An 18343-nucleotide genomic window follows, 5' to 3' on the forward strand; every position below is an offset into this window, starting at 1 on the left:
TGAGCCTGCTCTAAAACCAGGTCCCAACGAGGTGTGTGTCTCTGCGCTGGCGGAGAGTGTGGGCGAACGCAGTGATGGCTCGACTTCTAGTGAGTCCTCAGGATCCTCATTCAATGTGGTCTGGGGGCTGGGGCTGATTGGCTGTCTGGCGGGGTGTGCCTCCTCCTTTTCTTGCTGGTGGCTATAATAGAGAGAAGAGATAATTAGTGATTGGCTGGCTAGTCACCTATATTAAAGGGCACTCACAGTTTCAGAGGGCGGGTGAAAACTATTGGCTGGGGCCTCACTGGATGGTGGGAGACACCGATCTCGCCTTCGGTGCAGGAATGACCCCTGTCCTCAGCGGCCAGCACTGCCGCCTGCTCCTCAAAGCGGGTGAGTGGCCTGAGCTCTGGCATCCCCTCTCCTGCCTGGGATCTCCCCCTGTTGTTGTGGGTGATCTTGTCCTGGATAAAGATGGACAGACTGTGAGCAGGATTGATGCAAAAGTATATGATAAGCATGCAAGTTTATGTGCACTGAAGTCAATATTAAAGAGCCCACTACCATTTTTGGAGATTTTAAAGATGAAGTTAAAACATTGATGAACAAAAGTAAAGAAAAAGCTACACACACAAGATTACAGTTACAGTTAAACTTAGTCTTCTAATAGCTCCCAAAAGATTTCTACTTAATTAGACTCCCAACTATACACCCCTTTCAGGCAATAATCCAAAAAGATTCTTAATCTATCAAACATCCAGCAATATTGCCACAAGCACCCACTGTTGCTAGGAGGGAACTGTTTCACAGCTTCTCTCTCCTTCTCACTCGACAATGGAATTCCAAGGCTTTTAACAAAACCTTGTTCTCCGGAGCAAGCAAACTTTTCTCGGGGTAGCTAAGGGCTGCTTTTTCACAAGTCTGTTTCAAGATCTCACATGGTCACTCCCCATACAGCCTTCCATCTTTCTTTAAATATATTTTTCCCCTTTTGATCTGTAAGTCCCATTGTTTCACCCTTGCGTTAGAAGTTTCCCAGGGAAAGAAAAATCTTTCACGTTGTCTTTATGGCCAGCACTCTCAGGAAAAATAAACGTAATAACTTTGCCTTATTTATCTTGCCAGTTGTAAAACATCTTGTCATGTCCCTTTGAAAATCAAACAATCTCTCAACTTATCTACAAATGCAAATTCCATTCACACTGTCTCTGCTGAGACCTCATTTTAGTTTACCAATCTCCATTTCACAATGCCTGTTTTTTACACTTAATCCCTTTGATGATTCAAACCTTGCATTCTGACTGTCTTTAGTTTAATTAAATTGGTCTCACACACACACATACACATACACACACAACACAGCCCCCACAAGCCTGCTTTAAAGTATCCCACAGTAATATTAGAAAAAAATATATTTTCTTTACACTTTGTTCCCTCCCCTCCAACCCCACCATAGCTTTTTGATCCCCATGCCTCTGTCACCCTTGCCCCACCTCTCCAGTCACAACGCTGGTCTCTATTTCAGGGTGCAGCCCTGTCTGAGATCTGCAGCACACACTGAATGCTGTCCTCTCAGAATGCAGAGACATCCACTATGAGTAGACCTACCCTACACACCCACCAGTGTGGCAAAACTATGGCATCGCTGAGAAACCAGAGCAGTGCTGTTGCAGGTAGGCTTTGAATGCTGCACTCACCTCGAAGTCATGAGTGAAGTGAGGGTGGACAGCTGCACACCACTTCTATCTGGTCGTGATTTAGACTGGTCTAATTTCCCGCTGGCATGGTACGCGATTGGGAGGGGGACATGATTCCGGCGAGTAATGTTTTTACTGAGTATTCACGACATGTTAATGCATGCAAATGGCATTCCCGACATGGATCAGCGGGAAACCCGTCCCGCCATTAGCCCACCCCATGACGAGGGGAAAATTCTGAATTGATTTCCCGCCGACGGGATTTTGACTTTTGGCCTCTTCCTGAATTTTCCGCTCCCACCCGCCATGAAACCCGCCACTGGCGGGATTGGAAAATTCCAGCCCGAATCTTTGCCAGTTTATTAAGAAGAGGCTGTAAGGGACAGGTGCCTCCCTACTTTGGGAAAAATAATCGAGGAGTGACAAAAATTGCTTTTGTTCAAAAATGTGACCTACTTTCATGCCTCTCACTTAAATACAAATGGATTTGCACCTATCTTATAGAGTTCAGCAGGGATTGCTTTCCTTCTTACTTCTGGATCACAGTTGCCAAACTTGACACAATTCAAGGTTCTAGTCCAAGATATTAGTCTTGAAAATTGCACCATATAGTTTGTGGAGCGTTGCTTGCATGTTCAATATTAAATAATCAAATGAGCCATTGTGCATTGAACATTTATTAACATCAGAACATATGAAGTAGGAGCATTCAATATATTCATGGCTGATCTAGGGCTTCAAATCCACTCTCCCACCCACTCCCTACATCCCTCAATTCCCTGAGAGACCAAAAATCTGTCTATCTCGGCTTTAAATATATTCAATGATGACACATGCACAACCCTCTGGGATAGAGAATTCCAAAGATTCATAGCCCTTTGAGTGAAGAAATTTCTCCTCATCTCAGTCCCAAATGATTGGCCCCTTACCCTGAAACTGTGGCCCCTTGTTCTAGATTCCCTAACCAGGGGAAACAGCTTCTCCAGTATCTACCTCGCCAAGCCCCTTCATAAATAAATAAATAAGCGCAATCAATTGAAACTGTGCAACTTTCAAGACAATTTTACACTATTCTCTCCCTAGCTTACAATAGTGAGTTGGTAAAGTTATGGTGAAAATGGCAGAGGCTAGATATATAGAAGTCTCCTTGTGAGTGCGGAGGACATGATGCTTTCGTTATTTGGGCCGGAATTTTTCTTGGCCTGATCGGACATGCGGCCGACCCGAACCCGCATGAGAAAACGAAGGCCGCACGCACCAATGGCATCTCGCTGTCACGCCATAATGAGGTCGGCGGGCACTCGCGGGAGTCGGAAGCACACCAGCCGACAATTAAAAGGGCAGTTAAGTCCATTAAAAAGCCAATTGTTTAGAGTTTTACGTAGTCCATGCGATTTTGTGGTTAGCGCACAGGCCACACAGCTAGGTGGCCATCCCATGTTTCATGCCAAATCAATCCAGGGCAGGATATAAGGCAACCAGTTGGTTGCTGCAGGTGTTTTTCTGACAGTTCATTGCATTTTCTGTGATTTCTGGAGGACTCTTTGACTTACTGCTTTCTCGGAGGCTTTCTGCCCAGTACATCCTTCAGGGCACTATCCTGTGCCATCTGTATTCCAGCAAATGGGGATTGTCTACTCTGCTGGAGGGACCTTCTCCTCCTCTGAGGAGAGGGCCAGAAGGGAGAGGAGGGCTGGTGTCCGCAGGCAGTGTCTACAGGCAGTGCTCCTACTACCTGGACATGTTGGAGATCCAGTGCTGAGGAGGGCTCTGCCTCTCCTGGGAGACTGTCACCTTCATATGCAAGATGATTGGTGCAGAGATCACCTCAAACTGTGTGGGTGGCTGCCTGATGCCCTGATGTCAGTGGCTCTGAAGGTGACAGTGGCCCTGAACTTTTCTGCCTCCGGTTCCTTCCATGGGTCAACAGAAGCTCGATATGGTGTCTCCCAACCTGCTGCCCACAGCTGCATCAAGCTGGTCACTGATGCTCTGTTCAAGTGAGTCATGAACTTCATTCATTTCTGGATGGACGATGTCAGCCAGGCTGAGTGAGGCAGAGGCTTCCCTGCAATCGCTGGCTTCCCCCGCATCCAGGGTGCCATAGGTTGCACTCCTGTGGCTATAAAGTGCCAGCGGGTGAGCCGGGTGCCTTCACCAACAGAAAAGGCTTCCACTTGATCAATGTCCAGATTGTGTGTGACCACAGGACACAGATTTTGCAGGTCTGCGCCAGGTGCACAGGCAGCTCCCATGATGCTTACATCCTGTGGCACTCCCAGCTGCCAAGGCTCTATGTTCCCCAGCTCAGTTGGATGGTTATCCCCTGGGTGACAAAGGCATCCTCTGAAAAAGTGGCTCATGACGTCACTTCGACACCAAGGACAGAAGCGGAGGAGAGGTACAATAGAAGTCATGGCTGTACAAGAGCAGAAATTGAGAGGATCATTGGGTAGCTCAAGATGAAATTTCCACTGCCCGGATCGATCAGGGGGAGCACTGCAATGTCCTCCTGAGCGTGTCTCATTTGTTACAATCTGCACAACCTGGCTCTCTCAAGGGGGGACCTTTTGGATGATGAAGACAGAGAGGCTGCCACCCAGGCCGCAGAGGATGACTCAACTGATGGGTCTGATGAGGACCCGGAGGAGGCCCAGGGTGTGGACATGGTTGCAGAAGTGATGAACCTTGTGGGAGGCAGGGTGACCAGGGAGGCCTTGATTCTCCATTCATTCAGCTCGGCATCCAAGGCTTGGCATAAAAATGAGGCCAAGGGTGATGCCTCCTTATTGAACGTTCCTGATGAGGCCATTCTGTGAGCTTTATGTCAATGAACTACCTCTGAAATAAAGCTTGTAGCCCTTCCCGTCTGCCACGAACCACTCTCATGCCCAACGCCTATGGGAAACATAAAGCACATTCAGGCCATGAAACAAAATAACATCTTGAACCGGTGGTCATGTTTGCACAATTTGAACACAACATGTTTCAACTGTTTCCCGTCGCATTCTGAGATCCACACTCAGTGCCATGCGCCGCCATATGAACACACTCGACCTCTCCCTCCAGCAGCACCGCCGCACCCTTTTTCAAAGCTGCGCGTGCCCCCAGTTTCATTTTATTCTTCGCCTCATCCGTCGCCTCAACAAGAAACTTTTTCTCTTTCTCTCAAGTGCTAAGGAACGCAAGCTCCAACAACTCATCGACACCAACACCCATCTGGGACCCTCCACCCCTGCTTGTCCCTCCGTCCTCACCCCATCTTCCAATCCCAGCCCCAGCTGCGTATTCACTATACCCCCTGACCTTCCCCTCTCCGATGCTGAACGTTCAGTGCTCAGCAAAGGACTTAGTTTCATACCCTTACGCCCTCATCTCAATGAATTTCGGGCTCGGCATGATGCTGAACTCTTCTTCCGCCGTCTTCATCTCCGTGCTCACTTCTTTGGGCAGGAGTCCTCTCCCCGTTCAACGGATCCTTTTACCCACCTCCAATATTCTCCCTCCACTTGGACCCCTCCCTCTGGATTCTTACCTTCTCTTGATCTTTTCATTGAGAACTGTCGGCGTGACATTAGCCGTCTCAATTTCTCTGCTCCTCTCACCCATTCTAATCTGTCTCTCTCTGAACTCACTGCACTCCGTTCTCTCAGGTCCAACCCCAACATTGTCATCAAACCCGCTGACAAGGGTGGCACTGTTGTTGTCTGGCGCATTGACCTCTACCTCGCAGAGGCTGAGTGTCAACTCGCAGACATTTCCTCCTACCTCTCCCTGGACCATGATCCCACCACAGAACATCAAGCCATTGTTTCCAGGACTGTCACTGACCTCATCTCCTCTGGAGATCTTCCTCCCACAGCTTCCAACTTGATAGTCGCCCAACCTCGGACGGCCCGCTTCTACCTCCTACCCAAAATCCACAAACAGAACTGTCCTGGCAGACCGATCGTGTCAGCCTGTTCCTGCCCCACGGAACTCATTTCTCGTTATCTTGACTCCCTTCTCTCTCCCCTTGTCCAGTCCCTTCCCACCTACATCCGTGATTCCTCTGACACCTTACGTCACATCAACAATTTCCAGTTCCCTGGCCCCAACCGCTTCCTCTTTACCATGGATGTCCAATCCCTCTACACCTCCATCCCCCACCAGGATGGTCTGAGGGCCCTTAGCTTCTTCCTTGAACAGAGGCCCCAACAATCCCCATCCACCACTACTCTCCTCCGTCTGGCTGAACTTGTTCTCACACTGAACAATTTCTCCTTTAACTCCTCTCACTTCCTCCAAATAAAAGGTGTGGCTATGGGTACCCGCATGGGCCCCAGCTATGCCTGTCTCTTTATGGGGTATGTGGGACATTCCTTGTTCCAGTCCTACTCCGGCCCCCTCCCACAACTCTTTCTCCGGTACATTGATGATTACTTCGTTGCTGCTTCATGCTCTCGTCGGGACCTGGAAAAATTTATTAATTTTGCTTCCAATCTCCACCCCTCCATCATTTTCACATGGTCCATCTCTGACACTTCTCTTCCCTTCCTTGACCTCTCTGTCTCAATTTCTGATGATAGACTGTCCACCAATATCCATTACAAGCCTACCGACTCCCACAGCTACCTCGACTACAGCTCCTCACACCCCGCTTCCTGTAAGGACTCCATCCCATTCTCTCAGTTCCTTCGCCTCCGTCGCATCTGTTCTGATGACGCTACCTTCAAAAACAGCTCCTCTGACATGTCCTCCTTCTTCCTTAACCGAGGTTTTCCATCCACGGTCGTTGACAGGGCCCTCAACGGTGTCCGGCCCATATCCCGCGCATCCTCCCTTACGCCTTCTCCTCCTTCCCAGAAACATGATAGGGTCCCCCTTGTCCTCACTTATCACCCCACCAGCCTCCGCATTCAAAGGATCATCCTCCGCCATTTCCGCCAACTCCAGCATGATGCCACCACCAAACACATCTTCCCTTCACCTCCCCCCTGACGGCATTCCGTAGGGATCGTTCCCTCCGGGACACCCTGGTCCACTCCTCCATCACCCCCTACTCCTCAACCCCCACTTATGGCACCTCCCCATGCCCACGCAGAAGATGCAACACCTGCCCCTTCACTTCTTCTCTCCTCACCGTCCAAGGGCCCAAACACTCCTTTCAAGTGAAGCAGCATTTCACTTGCATTTCCCCTAACTTAGTCTACTGCATTCGTTGCTCCCAATGCGGTCTCCTCTACATTGGAGAGACCAAACGCAAACTGGGCGACCGTTTTGCGGAACACCTGCGGTCTGTCCGCAAGAAAGACCCAAACCTCCCTGTCGCTTGCCATTTTAGCACTCCACCCTGTTCTCTTGCCCACATGTCTGTCCTTGGCTTGCTGCATTGTTCCAGTGAAGCCCAACGCAAACTGGAGGAACAGCACCTCATCTTCCGACTAGGCACTTTACAGCCTTCCGGGCTGAATATTGAATTCAACAACTTTAGATCTTAAACTCCCCCTCCCCCCCATCCCCACCCCGTTTCTACCACCCCCACCCCACCCTTTTTTTTTCAATAATTTATATAGATTCTTCTTTCCCCACCTATTTCCATTATTTTTAAATCTAAAACTAAAACCTTGTTAGTCTGTCCACCCCACCCCCACTAGAGCTGTACTTTGAATATCCTGTCTTCCATTCTTAATTAGCACTTTTCTTAGACAAATATCACCACCTTCAACACCTCTTTGACCCTTTTGTCTGTGACATCTTTTGATTATCTGCTCCTATCACTGCTTATCTCCACAATCACCCCACCCTCAACTTCTCTCTCCCCCCGCCCCCCCCCCCCCCCCCCTCCCCACAGCTGATCCACCAGCATGAAGTTGCTTTGAACCTCCCTGTTCACCGTTGATGGGCAGGCACCTATCAGAGTGACTATGTGCCTCATCCATCTCACACTGGCAGCGGCCTGCTGAGGTCATTACCAGTGTGAGGGCGTACAGGTCCGAGCACAGCTCTAGAAACCCCTGATTCTGTTCCTGGAGCTGCCTTTCCATGAGAGTCAGCACTCTCTCAATGGAGGAGGCAGTGTGCTCGGAGCTCCGGGTCAATGCAGTGTTCATGCTCTGTGTGGACTCCTCCAAGACAGAAACCATGCCACACAGACCCTCAGGATCTCTGCCAGATCGCCATCTACATCCCGCTGGACAACCAGCATCTGCTGCCTGAGGGACGACTCCTCATCTGCCTCGGTCTCAGCATGGTCCTGGTTTCCTGCAGTCTTCCGACTGCAGGCGCCCTGGGCACTCTCTGCCTCTGCCAGTTCCTCATGTGAGTCTGATGCACCATCACCACAGTGCACTACAAAGTGAGCCGACATGTTATTGCCCACCGACGTGCCTGTATCTTGGTGCAGAGAGCAGATGTGACACGGGTGCATCAGTTGGCAGTTCCTCCCCAGATATCAAGGGGGGTCCTCGGGGTCAGCTGCGTGTCATGAGGATGGTGAGGGAGGAATAGAATGTGTCTGTTAAGAACATCATCACTAAGTGTCTGTGCAAGCATGACGGTTTCTTGCCAAAACGGACACGTGCCTCACTGAGGCGCTGAGTGCCAAGCAATAGGTACTCTGGATTTGAACTTCTCATTGGAGATGCCACGACCCTGCCCTTCTTACACACTCCCCCAGTTGCTCATCTGCCCACTGCACTCTTACCGTCTTCCGAGATCCCTGCCTCTCCGAGAACTGTGGACCTTACTCCTCACTCACATTCCATGCCCAGGGCATCCACCTCCAACCTAGGCAGAATCAGGATGTTGGGCACCCCACCATCTGTTTGTGCATGTTCCAGCACATTATGGTTTCCCCTCTATACGGACACAAGTGCATTTATTAGAACATCCTCTACTTGCAACACCATTCCAGTCTCGCAATCCAACCCCCAGGACAGCTAGCTTGAGGTGCCCAGCACATTGGCACTTCTCACCATTCTATACACACAAGGAACATGGACACATCTCCCACCCTGGGCAAGCACAGGGATATGTGCCATTTGGCACTCTGAATCTCACACCCCGGAGCCCCATGATTAATGGCCACCCTCCAAGACATGCCAAGTTGTTACCTTTGCAGAGCGCAGCAGATCATTGAACCGTTTCCAGCACTGGATCCATGTGCGGTGCACAACATCATGCCCGCTCTCTCGGGCAGGCACCTCCGCCCAGACCTTCTTTGTCTCGTGGGGTGGTCTCCTCTTGTCATCCCGCGCCATGAATATTTCATGCTGGGCACTCACTTCCTCCATTAGATTGTGCAGGCACTCATCTGAGAATCATGAGGCAGGGTGCCCACTGGCCTTGCCCTCCCATCTGATGTGTGCCCACCGGGTACTGAGGCCAACGCTGTTGCCAAATATTTGAGTCTCTCATGGGCAGCTCCCTGAGGCTCCTCCCCAACTCCTGGCAGACCTTCAGGGAGCTACCTGGGCTCTTTTTATACCCCGCTCCGGGTCACCATTTGACCTGGCACCCATCATGCTCCTGCTCCCACTGGCAGCGCTGCACCAACACATTTCACATTGGCCAGTGTGCGCAAAATTCAGGTCTTTGTTCTGATTTGATCCAGAATAATCACAAAATACTTAATTAGTCTATCTGTAAATGGAGAACTCCTTCCTTGCCAATGAATATGTTAAATTACCCACGTCACTGCTATTTTCTAGAGTAGGAGGATTTGTCAGGTTTGCTGTCTCTAAGTAGCTTCTGTTCACTGATGGTGTTGGATGGTAGAAACTGAGCAGATGCCACTGGGCCAATTAGCACCTATTCTGGAAGAAAATTATACATTGGGATGATTTACCTCAATTTATTTTGTTAACGTTGTTATTTGTGTTTGGGGGGTTAGGAGGCCCTGAGCTCGACATGGGGGCAAGAGGTTGTGCGCACGCACGCCCATCGTGTGTTTGGGTTTGCCATTGAAAACTTTCCTTACTTAACATGTTTCATTGTATTTTTGAATTTACGCCTATTGCCTGGTATAGATTGTAAAGCCGCTATCACAGAATCAGAATCACAGTGCAGAAGAGGCCCTTCAGCCCATCACGTCTGCACCACCACATGAGAAACACCTGACCTACCTGCCTAATCCCATTTACCAGCACTTGGCCCATAGCCTTGAATGTTATGACTTGCCAAGTACTCATCCAGGTACTTTTTAAAGGATGCGAGGCAACCCGCCTCCACCACCCTCCCAGGCAGTGCATTCCAGACCGTCACCACTCTGGGTAAAAAAGTTTTTCCTCACATACCCCTGAAACCTCCTGCCCCTCACCTAGAACTTATGCCCCCTTGTGACTGATCCTTCAAACGAAGGGGAACAGCTGCTCCCTATCCACCCTGTCCATGCCCCTCATAATCTTGTACACCTCGATCAGGGCGCCCCTCAGTCTTCTCTGCTCCAACGAAAACAACCCAAGCCTATCCAACCTCTCTTCATAACTTAAATTCTTCACCCCAGGCTACATCCTGGTGAATCTCCTCTGCACCCCCTCCAGTGCAATCACATCCTTCCTATAATGTGGCGACCAGAACTGCACACAGTGCTCCAGCTGTGGCCTCACCAAGGTTCTATACAACTCCAACATAACCTCCCTACTTTTATAATCTATGCCTCGATTGATAAAGGCAAGTGTCCCGTATGCCTTTTTCACCACCCCACTAACATGCCCCTCTGCCTTCAGAGATCTACGGACACACACGCCAATGTCCCTTTGTTCCTCAGAACTTCCTAGTGTCATTTCAAGTTCATTGAACATTTCCTTGTCAAATTACTCCTTCCAAAGTGTATCACCTCACACTTTTCAGGGTTAAATTCCATCTGCCATTTATCTGCCCATTTGACCATCCCGTCTATATCTTCCTGTAGCCCAAGACATTCAACCTCACTGTTAACTACCCGGCCAATCTTTGTGTCATCCGCAAACTTACTAATCCTACCCCCCACATAGTCATCTATGTCATTTATATAAATGACAAATAATAGGGGACCGAGCACAGATCCCTGTGGTACGCCAGTGGACACTGGCTTCCAGTCACTAAAGCATCCTTCTGTCATCATCCTCTGCCTCCTACAACTAAGCCAATTTTGAATCCACCTTATCAAATTACCCTGTATCCCATGTGTCTTTGCCTTCTTTATAAGTCTCCCATGTGGGACCATGTCAAAGGCTTTACTGAAATCCATATAAACTACATCAACTGCACTATCCTCATTTACACACCTGGTCACCTCCTCAAAAAATTCAATCAAATTTGTTATGCATGACCTCTCTCTGACAAAGCCATGCTGACTATCCCTGATCAAGCCTTGCCTCTCCAAGTGGAGATAGATACTTTCCTTCAGAATTTTCTCCAATAATTTCCCTACCACTGACGTGAGACTCACTGGTCCACAGTTCCCTGGCTTATCTCTACAACCCTTCTTAAATAGCAGAACCACATTAGCTGCTCTCCAGTCCTCTGGCATCTCCCCTGTGGCCAGAGAGGAATTAAAAATTTGGGTCAGAGCCCCTGCGATCTCCTCCCTTGCCTCCCTCAGCAGTCTGGGACACAAATCATCCGGACCTGGAGATTTGTCCACTTTTAAGCCTGCCAACACCTCCAATACCTTGTCACTCCCTATATCAATTTGTTTAAGAACCTCGCAGTCTCTCTCCCCGAGTTCGATACCTTCTTCATCATTCTCTTGGGTGAAGACGGACGTGAAGTATTCATTCAACACTCTAGCGATGTCCTCTGGCTCCATCCATAGATTGCCCCCTTGGTCCCTTATGGGCCCTACTCTTTCCCTGGTTATCCTCTTCCCATTGATATACTTATAGAATATCTTGGGATTTTCCCTACTTTTACCAGCCAGAGCTTTCTCATACCCACTCTTTGCTCTCCTAATTGCTTTCTTATGCTCCACCCTGCACTGTCTGTACTCACTAATGCCTCTGCTGATTTGCTTCCCTTGTACCTGCTAAAAGCCTCTCCTTTCCTTCTCACCTTAACCTGAATATCTCTGGTCATCCATGGTTCTCTGGGTTTGTTACTCCTTCCTATCACCCTAGAGGGAACATGTTGAGCCTGTACCCTTCCCATTTCCTTTTTGAACATCCCCCACTGTTCCTCTGTAGATTCCCCCACAAGTAACTGTTCCTAGTCTACCTTGGCCAGATCCTGCCTTATTTTACTAAAATCCACTCTCCCCCAATCCAAAATATTTTTTTGCAACTTGTCGATTTCTTTGTCCATAACAAACTTAAACTGTACCATGTTGTGGTCCCTATCGCTAAAATGTTCGCCCACCACCAACTCAACCACCTGTCTGACTTCATTCCCCAGAATTAGATCCAGCAATGCACCGTCCCTTGTTGGACCCTCTACATATTGACCTAAAAAGTTCTCCTGCACACATTTCAAGAAATCCACTCCATCCAAGCCCTTAACACTATGTCTATCCCAATTAACGTTGGGAAAGTTGAAATCACCTAATATAATTACCATATTGTTATTGTTTTTACACACCTCCACAAATTGTGCACATATTTGCTCCTCAATTTCCCGCTGACTATCTGTGGGTCTAAAATAAACACCTAATAATGTGGTTGCCCCTTTTTTATTCCTAAGCTCTGCCCACAAAGCTTCATTCGATGCCCCCTCCAAGATATCATCTCTCCTTACTGCAGTAACTGACTCCTTAACTAATAATGCAATGCCTCCTTGTCTTTTACCCCCTCCCCTGTCTCACCTGAAGATTCTATATCCCGGAATGTTGAGCTGCCAATCCTGCCCTTCCCTCAACCATGTCTCAGTGATTGCTACTATATCACAATTTCACGTGTCAATCCTCACCCTTAGCTTATCCGTTTTACCTATAATACTCCTGGCATTAAAGTAGAGGCCATCCAGCCTTGCCTTACTCCCTTGAAGCTTATTGCAGCTGTACTCCCTCTGACTTGATTGTTTTACTGTATTATGATGTGTCCCTATTCTGCTAACATTCTGTGTCCCCTCTTCTTCAATGTTATGAGGGTTTCTGCCTCTACCACCCTTTCAGGCAGTGAGTTCCGGATTCCCACCCTCTGGGTGAAAAAATTCTTCCTCACATCCCCTCTAAACCTCCTGCCCCTTACCTTAAATCTATGCCCCCATGGTTATTTTTCCCTCCACCAAGGGGAAAAGTTCCTTCCTGTCTACCCTATCTATGCCCCTCATAATTTTATACACCTCAATCATGTGCCCACTCAATCTTTTCTGTTCCAGGGAAAATAACCCCAGTCTATCCAATCTCTTCTCATAACTAAAACTCTCCAGCCCAGGCAACATCCTGGTAAATCTCCTCTGCACTCCCTCTAGTGCAATCACATCCTTCCTATAATGCAGACTCCAGAACTGCATGCAATACTCCAGCTGTGGCCTAACCAGCATTTCATACAGTTCCAGCATAAGCTCCCTGCTCTTATATTCTATGCCTCAGCTAATAAAAGCAAGTATCCCATATGCCTTCTTAACCACCTTATCTGACCCGCTACCTTAAGGGACCGGTGGACATGCACACCAAGGTCCTTCTGATCCTCGGTACTCCCCAGGGCCCTATCATTCATCATGTATTCCCATGCCTTGTTTGTCCTGCCCAAGTGCATCACCTCACACTTATCTGGATTAAATTCCATTTGCCACTGATCAACCCATCTGACCAGCCTGTCTATATCCTCCTGTAATCTAAGACTATCCTCCTCACTATATACCACCCCACCAATTTTCGTGTCATCCGCAAACTTACTGATTGCCCCTCCTACATTCAAGTCTAAATCGTTTATATATACCACAAACAGCAAGGGACCCAACACTGATCCCTGTGGAACTTCACTGGACACAGGTATCCAGTCACAAAAACACCCCTCGACCATCACCCTCTGCTTCCTGCCACTCACCCAATTCTGGATTCAATTTGCCAAATTGCCTTGGATCCCATGGGCTCTTCGTTATCAGTCTCCCACGCGGGACCTTATCAAAAGCCTTGCTGAAGTCCAAGTAGACTACGTCAAATGCATTGCCCTCATCTACACACCTGGTCACCTCTGCGAAAAATTCAAGCAAATTGGTCAGACATGACCTCCCCTTAACAAAACCATGCTGACTGTCCTCGATTAATCCCTTCCTCTCCAAGTGTAGATTAATTCTGTCCCTCAGAATTGCTTCCAATAGTCTAACTGAGGTTAGACTGACTGGCCTGTAGTTCCCTGGTTTATCCCTCCCTCCCTTCTTGAATAACAGTACCACATTGGCTGTCCTCCAGTCCTCTGGCACCTCTCCTGTGGCCAGAGAGCTATTGAAAATTATTGCTAGCGCCCCTGCTATCTCCTCCCTTGCCTCACTCAACAGCCTGGGATACATTTCATCCAGGCCTGGAGATTTATTCACTTTTAAGCTTGCCAGACCACTTAGAACCTCCTCCCTTTCTATGCTAATTTCTTTAATTATATCACAGTCCTTCTGCCTGATTTCCATACCCATGTCATCCCTCTCACTTGTGAACACTGACACAAATTATTCATTTAGAACCCTACCTACGTCTTCCGGCTCCACACACAAATGACCACTATGGTCCTTAATGGGCCCTACTCTTTCCCTAGTTATCCTCTTACTCTTAATGTACTTGTAAAATAACTTTGGATTTTCCTTTATTTTACTTGCCAATGTTTTTTCATGTCCCCTTTTTGCTCTCCTAATTTCCTTTTTAAGTTACCCCCTACAGATTCTATACTCCTCTATGTCTTCCACTGTTTTGAGCCCTCAGTATCTGCCATAAGCCTCCCTTTTTCTCTTTATCCAATCAGAGATCCTCCAGCTGCAGTAGATGTTTGTGTCAGTATGTGTCCCTGGGAACAGCCCAGAGAGCAGAGTGTCCTGTGTCACAGAACTTTTCGGTTGAACCTCGAAAAAAACCACTGCATCTCTCTCCAAACGTTTGCAAAGGCACATTCCACAAGGAGGTGAACAACAGTCTCTTCCCCACCACAGCCACCTCGAGGGCAGCGTGTGGAGGGGGTGAGACTCCTGGCGCGTAGGAAGGATCTGACAGGGAGGGCCTTTCTCACCACTAGCCAAGCTACATCTTGGTGCTTTGACAGTCTGCTCGGTGAACCATCCAATAGGATCCACCATCTCCTTTTCCCTCAGGGCCTCTAGGATGATACATACTGACCATTGCCTGATGGACCTGTGGTCAAAAGTGTTTCTCTGCATAAATTTTTCCACGAGGGACAGGTGGTACGGCACGGTCCATCTACTTGGAGTGTTCCACGGCAGCATGGGCAGACCCATCCTTCGCAACACCGGGGACAGGTAGAACCTCAGCACTTAGTGACACTTGGTGTTTGCGTACTGAGGGTCTACGCACAACTTGATGCAGCCACACACAAAGGTGGCCATCAGGATGATGGCGATGTTGGGCACGGTTTTTCCCCCTTTATCTAGAGGTTTGTCCCTGTGAACATGATCCATTTTCGACCTCCAGATAAAGCGAAAGATGGCTCGGGTGATCGCCAAAGCGCAGGAGTGTGGAATGGGCCAGACCTGCGCCACGTACAGCAACACCGAGAGTGCCTCACACCTGATGACCAGGTTCTTACCCGCAATGGAGAGGAAGCATTGCTCCCACGTGCCCAGTTTTCTTTTCACCATAGCCGCTCACTCCTTCCAGTTTCTAATGCATGCCCTCGTCCCTCCGAACCATGCCCTCAGCACCTTCAGGCAGTCTGACCTGATGGTGAAGGGGATAAAGGATCAGTCAGCCCAGTTCCCAAAGAACATGGCCTTGCTCTTACCTTGGCATCCGAGGCCAGTTTGAACTGATCACAGATGTTGATCAGTCAGCGCACCAACAGCAGATCTGAGCAGAAGACAGTGACATCATCCATATACAGGGAGGCTTTGACCTGACTGCCTCCACTGCCTGGGATAGTCACTCCTCTTATGCCCGGATCCTTCCTGATGGACTCAGCAAAGGGTTCTATGCAACACACAAACAGGGCAGGGGAGAGGGGGCAGCCCTGCCTGACTCCAGATTTAATTGGAAAGCTTTCTGATTCTCACCCTTTGATTTAAACTGCACTACTGATGTTTGTCTAGAGCAGTTGGATCCAATTGCGGATTCCCTCCATAAACCCCATTTTGTAGAGCATATTCACCATGTAGGTGTACGATACTCAGTCAAAGGCCTTCTCCTGTTCCAGGCTGATGAGGCAGGTGTCCACACTCCTGTCCTGTACATAAGCAATCGTATCCCTGAGTAGCGCGAGGCTGTCAGAGATCTTCCTGCCGCATACAGCGCAGGTCTGGTCAGGGTGGGTCACCAACTCTGGAGCGGACAGAACAGCTGCAGGTTCAATTGTGACCATCAAGGCCCTAGAAGGCTCCTCACTCTACTTACCATCTCCCCAAGGCTGAGATCCTTTTCGGTAAGGGACATCTAGCTTCAGTTCACCAAGGAGCAATGCCTGATTAGGCTCGAGATGGACAAAGAGGCAATCATCGACTCAAGCTGCTTGTGTGGGAAAATCTGCTGCTGAGATCAATAAGAGCTGGACGTTGAGGTAACTACTGGACTGAATTTCTAATTATTGGCACATTCCAAGCATACATCCACCACTGACGTGACAGGGATCGCCACAATGCAAAATGGGGTTTACAGAGGGAATCCGCAATTGGATCCAACTGCTCTACACAAACATCAGTAGTGCAGTTTAAATCAATGGGGTGAGAATCAGAATGGCATGATTTTCAAACATTCCTTCCCAAAAGAAAGAACTTATTTAACAACTTTCACAACTTCAGGATGTCCCAAAGAATTTCACAGCCAATGAAGTACTTTTGAAGTGTAGTCAGTATTGTAATGCAGGGAAATACAATGTACTCAATTGTGCACAACAAGGAGTTCAATGACCAAACAAGCTGTTTCTGATGATTTTGATTGAAGGATAAATATTGACCCAGGGATTCCAGAGAAACCCCATTTCTTCTTCAAAAAGCGCAATGGAATCCCTTATACTCAACTGAGACCAGGTGTGGGTGGCGGGGAAGGGGAGAAATATTGGAAAAATACAAGTATGTCAGGAAGCAGACTCCAACCCGCCAACATCCACATTCCCATTGCATTAACTGCAAGTGAGCAACCCCCTTGAGGGAAGGGTTGTCAATTCCAATGGGTGGAATCATGTGTTCTTGTTGGTGGAAAAGTTACAGTTGCCCTCATCTGTTTTGCCTCCAGATCCTTTCAGGGCTCTACTGGAGACAATTGCAGGATTTTGCAGTCGGCAGCTCACAAATGGAGTCGGGGGCCCAACAGGTAAGAAGTGGAAGCACTTTCAACTGAGTCCTCACTTCCATATCCCCTCTCAACATCATCCCTCTTCACACTACACTGCTTAGCAATGTGGTGGAGAACACATCGCTCAGATCAGTGGGATGATGAGCAGCCAAGGCCAGGGTATCAGTCATCCCATTTGAGGTAGTATTCATTGCGTGCAAGCCGTCAGTGAATGTCTGCAAGCACTCACTTGATTGTTGTGTTTCATGCTCCATGCAAATCTCTTTCCATGAACGGAGACACCATTGAAAAGGCCTGTGAGATCATGCCACTCGCCCTTGAGGTGAGCTCCTCCAATCTCTCTGCAAGAATGCGCAGTGTGGTTGGAGTGTCTGCCAGTTCATTGCGCATTCTCTGCTGCTGCTCCAGAATTATCCTGCTCGTTGATGGCCCCCGAGGCACAGCATCTGTGTTCAACTGAGCAGAACTTGAGACGTGCTCCACTCTCCAATGCGGACTCTCCACTGCTGGCTGACTCCATCATCTGGTCTTGTTTACTTGTGATGTGTGAGTCCCCAGGCGAAAGCCCAGTTACCTCCTTACGGATGCCACTGAAGTGTGAGTATCTGAGCTGGTGCATGGTCTGCATGAGCCCTGTGATGTTTCATCCTCTGAGTGAGTGAACGTTTCTGAGGAATCGTCATCATTGTCAGCAACCTGGGCCACTTCCTTCAGCACGTGGGAAGGTCCTGTGGGAGATAAAAGACAACAATGAGTACTGTTACAGTAAGAATGTTTGAAGTTATCATTACGCACATGATCATATTTCACCAGCTGATGACATCAAGTTAACATGAATGAGTGCTGCATGCCATGTGATGTGCTGAAGTAGACTTGGGAAAGCAGAGTGAAGGTGGTTGAGACGTTATATACATCAGGTATAATGTGTCATTGCTCTCACCTTTCCTGCTGTGCTGAAGTCACTGAACCAGCTCCTGCATTGCTTCCAGGAGTGTAACACCCCGTTCCTGCTGCTGACCTCTTGACTGCCTCCGACCACTCCTTCTTGATGTTCTCAGTTGGCTTCTTCCTCCCATGGTGAGGGAGCCGTATCTCCCTCAGGGACACCAGGAACATATTCAGGGAGGTGCTGTTGAAGCGGTGCACAGCCTTTGGCCACGTACCTTCCATGGCAACACTTCTTTCTCTCTCCCTCCCACCTCCAACCGCTTCAACTGGCATGTTTTTTGCGTCCTTTTAAGTAATGGAGCTGAAACCACACCAAGGAGATCTTCATCAAGCCCAATGAAGCTAATTGACTGAGAAACCCAGAAATCATATG

Source organism: Cetorhinus maximus, chromosome 4, assembly GCF_964194155.1.
Source record: "Cetorhinus maximus chromosome 4, sCetMax3.hap1.1, whole genome shotgun sequence".
Taxonomy (NCBI): Eukaryota; Metazoa; Chordata; class Chondrichthyes; order Lamniformes; family Cetorhinidae; genus Cetorhinus; species Cetorhinus maximus.